This window comes from Xenopus laevis, chromosome 7L, assembly GCF_017654675.1.
Source record: "Xenopus laevis strain J_2021 chromosome 7L, Xenopus_laevis_v10.1, whole genome shotgun sequence".
NCBI lineage: Eukaryota > Metazoa > Chordata > Amphibia > Anura > Pipidae > Xenopus > Xenopus laevis.
In genome coordinates this window covers 112561923-112570323 of record NC_054383.1, presented here as the reverse complement: position 1 = coordinate 112570323, position 8401 = coordinate 112561923, and the positions used below count along the sequence as shown (strand labels likewise).

The 8401-nt window shown below is 39.2% G+C and overlaps 1 protein-coding gene across 1 annotated transcript in view; it reads left to right on the top strand.

Annotated features, from left to right (window-relative positions):
- The first annotated feature begins 1935 nt into the window (after positions 1-1935).
- The window catches only part of dedd2.L (death effector domain containing 2 L homeolog), a 26934-nt gene continuing 20468 nt past the window's right edge, over positions 1936-8401 (top strand). Inside the window, 1 exon segment of the mRNA NM_001095246.2 lies at positions 1936-2080. The gene's annotated coding sequence lies outside the window, so the exon portion shown is untranslated.

Sequence of the window (8401 nt, the reverse complement as noted above, 5' to 3'; positions counted from 1 at the left end):
CAAAGCAGGACAATTACTTGGTGATGGAAGTCTGGTCACTAAAGTTGGTTGCTTGGTTATAATATAATGGTCTGATACAGAATATTTAGGCGAGATGGGGTTAGAATAACATTACACTTGCTAGATGCATACTCATAGATTTGTGTGTACAGAATATTTATAATTCACATTTAATATCCATCATTTATTGTCTCCTCCAATTTTTGTTCAGCCATAGGGGCAAATTCAATAAAGGACGAAGCGCCTAACGCTAGCGTTAATTCGCTAGCGTAGCGCATTTTCGTTAATTCGCCGATTCACTAACGGACGCTGGCGTAAATTTGCTAGTGTTACTTTGCACCCTTACGCCTGGCGAATTTGAGCAACGGACGTAACTACACAAATTCACTGACGCGCACATTTTTCTGAACTCTACCTTTTACGCCAGACTTCCTTCGCCACCTCAGACCAGGTGAAGTGCAATAGAGTAGATAGGGATTGCTTCAAAAAAAGTTAAAAAATTTTCTAAGTCCCAAAAAACGCTGGCGTTTTTTCTTTTTTTATGGGTGATAGGCTGAAAAAGATTGAAAAATTTTTTGGGGCTACCCTCCTTCCCCCTACATTTCCTAACTCATGGCAACTTAACTATACAGTGGGCACAAGCCGGCTTGAGAAAAGACCGTGTGGTCTGAAACGTTGCCAATTGTTTGGGGTCAGAGCCCATTTCTTATAAAGGCATTTTAAGAAAAGAAACCATTGACTGGTGCCGTCAATAACTAATGTGGTCTGATTGAACGGATTGAAGGTGGAAATTGTTGGACGTGCATCAGATTAAAGTGATTTGGAGGTGAAGAGTGCTGACTGTGAAACCTGTTGTTCACTTTCCAAAACTTTTTTAAGTTCAGTTGTTTTCCGATTGCTCCCCAGAAATAAAGACTTTTTTCAATTTCTTTGTGTTATTTATTTTTTACCGTTTTTTTCAAAAATTTTTTAATGTTTAATGTTAATGTCCCCAACCAGTGTAGAGCCAAATTTTTTTGCAAGTACGAGGGGCCCGGGGGGTTGGGAGGGGTCGCGTACCGGCGTCCGATTTGTTATATGGTCGCTAGGCTTGGCGGCCCAGTTTAACACCGTCAGTACCGGGCTGCAGCCCCGCGGTTTGGGGCCCCTGAACTCAAGGTATCAATTTAGAGCAGTTTACAGGGTCGGCGACCCCCCTCCCAGAGCTGCCTTAGAAGGTGAAAAACAACACTTTACACTTCAATATTAGAAAAACAGTGACACATAGAAAATAGAAAGTAATTGGAAAAAGTTTTTATTTCGGTGATCTACCTGAAAACAACTAGAAGGTGAATAACCCCTTTTCAGTTAATGCACATACACAGCAGCTTTGTATAGTCAAGGTTACTGGTGATTCAGAGACACCATTAAAAGCAACTGCACAAGCCAAAGAGATTAAAAAGCAAGAAACCATGATCGTCAGTGAAGGGCGACAGACACGGTGCATTTTATTGTGTACAAAGAAAAGTATGAGGAGTATGTAATAATAATAATAGGTTACTAGTTACAGTTAATCATCTATAGAGAGAAGTCACTTGTTAAAAACGTGGTTGCTATTGGTAGCTTCACTTGAAAAACTTCGAGCCTTTTATTACATTCCCCTGAGTCATCTAAATACTAAAAACAATGTAAGCTGAGATGATAGCTCAGGTCTATTCCCCACGCTTATTAGAACTCCATAGCAACCGTACTCCAACTCGCGTTAGCGCAGAGCCACGTTGGAACAGCAATTTTACGCAATCTATGAGGCGTATCTTCTTTCCCTGAATAGCCCTTATATAAATACCGTCGCTAATTTTATGTGATTGGCTGAAAGGCCTTTAGGTTGTCACGTGAGGAGTGTGATAGCGCAACGCCCCCAGCAGCGTCACGGTTGTTGCTCATGCGCAGAGTTTGTTTTTTAACGGAGGGGGGCGTGGATTTGGTTGCGGGCGAGCAGTCGCTGGTTTTGTCAGTAGATAACAGAAGCAGTGATAATTTGGCTGCGGTGAGTTACGCGGCTGCACTTCGGTATTGACACTCGCGGCGTTGCTTTGCCTGGGTGAGTACGCGAAGACGCTGAGGGGCTCTGGGGAAACGGGGCGGGGTTTCCAAGCCTGACAGGGAAAAACAGCTGTTGCCAAGCTAATGGCGAGATATGCCTCTCAGTAGCTACAAAATGGCTGCCGAGAGTTGTTTGGTTCTTCCCTGGCACTCCAGAGGCCAATACTTTTCTGCAGGAGGAAGGAAGCTAGACATTCCGCAGTGTTCCAGCTGTAACGTCACTACCCAGCATACACTGCTAGGACCGGAAGTGGGTTTCCATCAACAGCTGGAGAGTTGGCTGTGGAAACTGAGTTCCATGTCAGAACTTGTTCTGTCGGTCCAGTTCTCCTGACAGTTAAATTCCCGTTTTAAAGTGGAACTCGAGAGACTGGGGGTTATATGTTCACAGTTTTCCATGGTTGGGGGGGGTGGTGACAATCCCCATTAAAGGAACAGTTCAGTATAAAAATAAAAGGCTGTGCAAAATAAATAATGTTTCTAATATAGTTAGGTAGGCAAAATGTAATGTATAAAGGCTGGAGTGACTGGATGTCTAACATAATAGCCAGAACTCTACTTCCTGCTTTTCAGCTCTCTTGGTTTCCACTAATTAGTTACCCTGGTTACCAGGCAGTAACCAATCAGTGACTTGAGGGGGGACACATAGGTCATACCTTTTGCTTTTGAGTCTGAGCTGAATGCTGAGGATCAATTGCAAACTCACTGAACAGTTATGTCCCATGTGGCCCCCCTTCAAATTGGTGACTAGCTCAGAGTTAGAGAGCTGAAAAGCAGGAAGTAGTGTTCTTGCTATTATGTTAGACATCCAGTCACTCCAGTCTTTATACATTACATTTTTGCCTAACTAACTATATTAGAAACATTTTTCATTTTGCACAGCCTATCTATCCAGTTTTTATTTTTATACTTAACTGTTCCTTTAAAGCAGGGGTGTCCAAACTGCGGCCCGCGGGCCACATGCGGCCCAGGATGGATATGAATGCGGCCCAGCTTGAAACTCTCAGTTCCTGAGGAAACGTCATAATAATAATATAATAATAAGTCTATTTAATATCCATATGTCCCATATTCCAGTGTATAGCTCTATCTTGTTATCCAACTGGTGTTGCAGTTATTTTTTGTGTATTTTCTTTACTTTTACAAATCAAAAGTGTTTTTGTATTTCATGTGTGGCCCCCGGACAATTTTTCTTTTTCTAATGTGGCCCAGGGAAGCCAAAAGATTGGACACCCCTGCTTTAAAGGGAAACTATACCCCCAAAATTAATACTTGCAACAGTTTATATCATATTAAGTGGCATATTAAATAATCTTACCAAACTGCTGCCTCAGAAATACTGCAACTTTAACTGTAACAGGAAGAAGTGTGGAAGCAAAAGACAGGACGCTGTCTGTTAATTGCTCATGTGACCTAACATGTATGGTTTGTGTGCATAGTTAATTGTATGACCCCGGGGGGGCGGCCCTTGTTCTTTAAAATGGCAGTTTTCTATTTAGGATTAACCAATGGCTACTAGAAAAGTATATTATTATGAAAATGGTTTATTTACATGAAGCATGGTTTTACATATGAGCTGTTTTTTGTGCAATATCTTTTTATAGAGACCTACATTGTTTGGGGGGTATAGTTTTCCTTTAAAGGAGAAGGAAAGCTACGGAGGCATTTTATTGCCAATAGATTAGCTACAATAGAGCAAGCTAGAATGCTATATTTATTCTGTAGAATGTTTTACCATACCTGAGTAAAAACTCTAAAAACTCTCTGTTTGTTTAGTATAGGAGCTGCAGTATTAATGTGGTGTGACATCACTTCCTGCCTGAGTCTCTCCCTGCTCTGGCATCAGATTACAGTAGAGAAGGGAGTGGGCAGGGGAAGAGGAGCAAACTGAGCATGCTCTTGCCCAGGGCAATGAGGTTTAAGCTGAAGGCAGGAAGTCTGATACAGAAGCCCATGTGTACACAATAGAAGGAAAGAAATGCTGTTTCTTTTGACAGGGGACTCAGAGCAGCACTACATTGGGGGTTTACTGGTATATTTAGATGGACCTTTCTGATAAGGCTTACTTAGTTTTAACCTTTCCTTCTCCTTTAAGACTTTAGACTGGAAGTTGTTAAACTCGTGTTTGTTTGCAGTGGCCCTTGTTAATGGGGCTCCAGTTTGATCAGGTCAGCCATGAGCTGGTGTTGAAGGAATGACAATATAAAAGAGGTCACTTTAAAAATCACATACTCCACATACTATGAACATGGTTGTAAAGGAATGGATTCCACTCTACTTACAGCTGATTTTTAAATTGTGCTTAAACTTGTAATTGTTAGTGTGTAGCTGAAATATTGATCATACTGTCCCTTCCTTATTATTGTCAGCTAGTGTTTGGCTTGTTAAAGGCTGGGACCCACTGCAATAGCTGTAACTTCAGATATTAAGAGTTTTTTTCCATAACTTTTTAATTATTTTTTGATTTCACAACATCTCTATGTCTTCATTTGGCCTCGGGTGCCAGGCTGTTAATTTTGCCTTGACTTGCTTTTGGCATCATTCGCTTCACATTGAAGGGTTATGGCTGTGCTTAGGGTAAGGAACTTGCTGTTTGTTTTCACTTTTGCTTTGCAATGAATACTTTTGGCAAGCCATGGCCATTATTATACCAGACCATGCCCACAATATGTTTTTTTTTTTTTTTTTTTTTTTTTTAATATGGGCAATATAATAAAACCATAGCATCTGTTATGGGGATTGTACAGCTGTGGGAGGAGTAAATTGGTTATACCAAGCAAGCATTATACTATTATAAAGATAATTTGTCCGTTTCTGTTGTCTGGCATCTAATTGTCCCTCAATAGACCCAATATACAGTACTTTTTAAGAAATACTTATTTGGAGGTGGTAGGGTCTCTGCTAAATAACCTATGTCCATATCTTTATAGGGAAATGTACAGGAATATTAAAGGAGACATGTAAAAATCAAGGATGTACCAGTGTATTAAACTATTTTAGATATAGAAGCAATGTGCTTTAAAAAGCAGTGTTTTTGGTTACTTTATTGAATATTTTTATTTTCTGTGAGATCCCCTACTAGTCCTGCCCATATGTTCCATTTTCTGCTGCCTCCTTTCCCAGGCTGTGCAGGGGAGCTGACGGCACTCAGCACACTGCACTGTTGGAAAGGAACCAATCAGCAGCTAGGATGACTTGATATGGAACTAAAGCCTGTTCTTGCTTGTGTGACTGCAGGGCTGTGATTTGCTGTCCCCCTCCTACTGTGCGTTTGGCATGTACCGTTAGGACACGCCCACCCCTCATTTGAAACAGGGACCAGAGAACATCTATTGGGAGCTCCAATTAAGGGGCCATATTTAAGACAATATTCATTTACAACTTAAGCTTTTTGAAAAGTAAACATAATTTCAAGCAACTTTGCAATATACATCAATTAAAAAATATGCAGACCTTTCATAATTTGTAATGGTTTGGAGCAGTTCCCTAAGCCTAGCCCCCTGCTCTCCTTCTGATTTCTCTGACTACTTTGTTGAGCTGGCTGACTACTGTGTTAATTGCAAAACAATCCTTTTCTGGGAGTACCAGAGTTGCATCTAAAGGCCCCATGTACAACTCTGGTAAGCAAGGTGCATATGGCACTTTAACAATTCATTTGTTTTCCCTGTAGCTGCTCAGTAAGTGGCTGCTCTCCAAACTGTTACAGACAGTCTGTTTAAATTGTTATTTCTCAGCTGCAGAATCTTGACCCCCTTCTGAACATGCTCTTTGAAATGAATCACTAACAGTAACTTGTGTATCAAACTGTAACAGCTGCTCTATAACAGATTTTTAAGAAGTGGTTCATCTTTAAGTTAACTTTTAATATGCTATAAAAAGCCCTATTCCTAGCTTTGCAATTGGTCTACATTATTATTTTAATTTTTAATTTTAATTAATTTTTATAATTTAATAATTTTAATTATTTGCTCTCGCTTTCTGCATCTTTCTTGCTTTCAAATGGGGGGTCACTGACCCCAGAAACCAAAAACTATTGCTTTGTGAGCTAACAATTTTCTTATTATTGTTATTTTTTTTATTCCTTATCCCCTTCCTATACATATATGCTGCTGGCTGCTAAGGTAAACACAACCCTAACAACCAGATAGCTGCTAATATTCTAAACTGGAGATATGCTGAAAAAAAAGCTAAATAAATGAAAAATCACAAAAAAACAGAAAAAAAAGTGAAAATTAATTGCATATATTACATATTACATATATATTATTGTCTCATAATATATATGTAATAATAAAAGTTAATTTAAAGTTGAACAGCCCCTTTAATCAAGCTTATGAGAAATGCATCACTTTCTTAACATTTAAGAGAGTCTGGTAAGAGGGCAAATGAAAATAACTCCCTTTAAATTCTAAAAACAATACAAGGCAAACTAGGCAAACTATTAACATACCTCCCAACTGTCCTGTTTTTCACAAGACAGTCCCAATTTTGACAGCCCAACTTGCAGTCCCAAATTGTTAGTGAAATGTCCCGACTTCTCTGATCTCCTGCACTGAACAGCCAGAAAAAGATTCTGGAATTTGATTAAATAAGAGGCTGTTGGCAGAGAGCCTAGAATACTCAGCACCTGCACTTTGTTACTTTTGTAACTGTTTAAGGTAACACAAATCTTTTGGGAGAAATTATACCACATAAAACATTGCCCTAAAACTCCCAGAAATGTGTTCAAACTTTCCATAGCTTGACAAATTTTGTAAAATGGATGTTATTTAGGGGATGTGGCCATAAAATGGTTTTGGTCCAAGAAATCCCCCCCCCCCTCACATTGCACACAGAAGATCTTTTTTTCGCTCTTTCCATTTTTGAAATGTTAGGAGGTATGTATGTAAAACTTGTTGTGTACTGTTTGAGAACAAGTTGCTTTGTATGAGTAAGTGCCCCAGTAGGCACGAAATGGGTTAGGCTTCGGTCCCTCCTGTCCTAATAAATGCTTTTGTACTTTTAAAACTTTTTTTGGTTTGCACTTAATCTTAAGCCCTATCAGATGATGATTAAAGGGTTGGTTCACCTTTAAGTTAACTTTTTGTATTTTATAGAATGATTAATTCTAAGCAACTTTTCAATTGGTCTTCATTATTTGGTTTTTAGTTTTCTTAAAGGGATCCTGTCATCGGAAAACATGTTTTTTTTCAAAACGCATCAGTTAATAGTGCTACTCCAGCAGACTTCTGCACCGAAATCCATTCCTCAAAAGAGCAAACAGATTTTTTTATATTCAATTTTGAAATCTGACATGGAGCTAGACATTTTGTCAATTTCCCAGCTGCCCCCGGTCATGTGACTTGTGCCTGCACTTTAGGAGAGAAATGCTTTCTGGCAGGCTGCTGTTTCTCCTTCTCAATGTAACTGAATGTGTCTCAGTGGGACATGGGTTTTTACTATGGCGTGTTGTTCTTATATCTACCAGGCAGCTGTTATCTTGTGTTAGGGAGATGCTATCTGGTTACCTTCCCATTGTTCTTTTGTTTGGCTGCTGGGGGGAAAAAGGGAGGGGGGTGATATCACTCCAACTTGCAGTACAGCAGTAAAGAGTGATTGAAGTTTATCAGAGCACAAGTCACATGACTTGGGGCAGCTGGGAAATTGACAATATGTCTAGCCCCATTTCAGATTTCAAAATTGAATATAAAAAAATCTGTTTGCTCTTTTGAGAAATGGATTTCAGTGCAAAATTCTGCTGGAGCAGCACTATTAACTGATTCATTTTGAAAATTTTTTTTTTTACCCATGACAGTATCCCTTTAATTATTTGCCTCCTTCTTCAGACTCTTTCCAGCTTTCAAATGGGGGTCACTGACCCCATGTGAAAACAAATGCTCTGTAAGGCTACAGATGTATTGTTATTGCTACTTTTTATTAATCATCTTTCTATTCAGGCCCTCTCCTATTCATATTCCATTCTGTTATTCAAATCAGTGCATGGTTGCTGGGGTAATTTGGTCCCTAGCAATTAAACTGCTGAAATTTCAAACTGTAGAGCTGCTGATCAAAAAGCTAAATAACTCAAAAACCTCAAATCATAAAAAATAAAACCAAATGCAAATTGACTCAGAATATCACTCTCTAAATCACACTGAAAGTTAACTCAAAAGTGAACAACTCCTTAAAGTACCGCTGAAGAATGAAATAAATGAGACTGGAGTCTATAAATATTTTTATAACTGCATTATCCATACTTTGAAAGTTCAGTTTGTGCCCACCTGCTTCTTTGAAGTTAAAGTGTATTTGTACCTCCCATAAACTGATGATCTGGAGCACA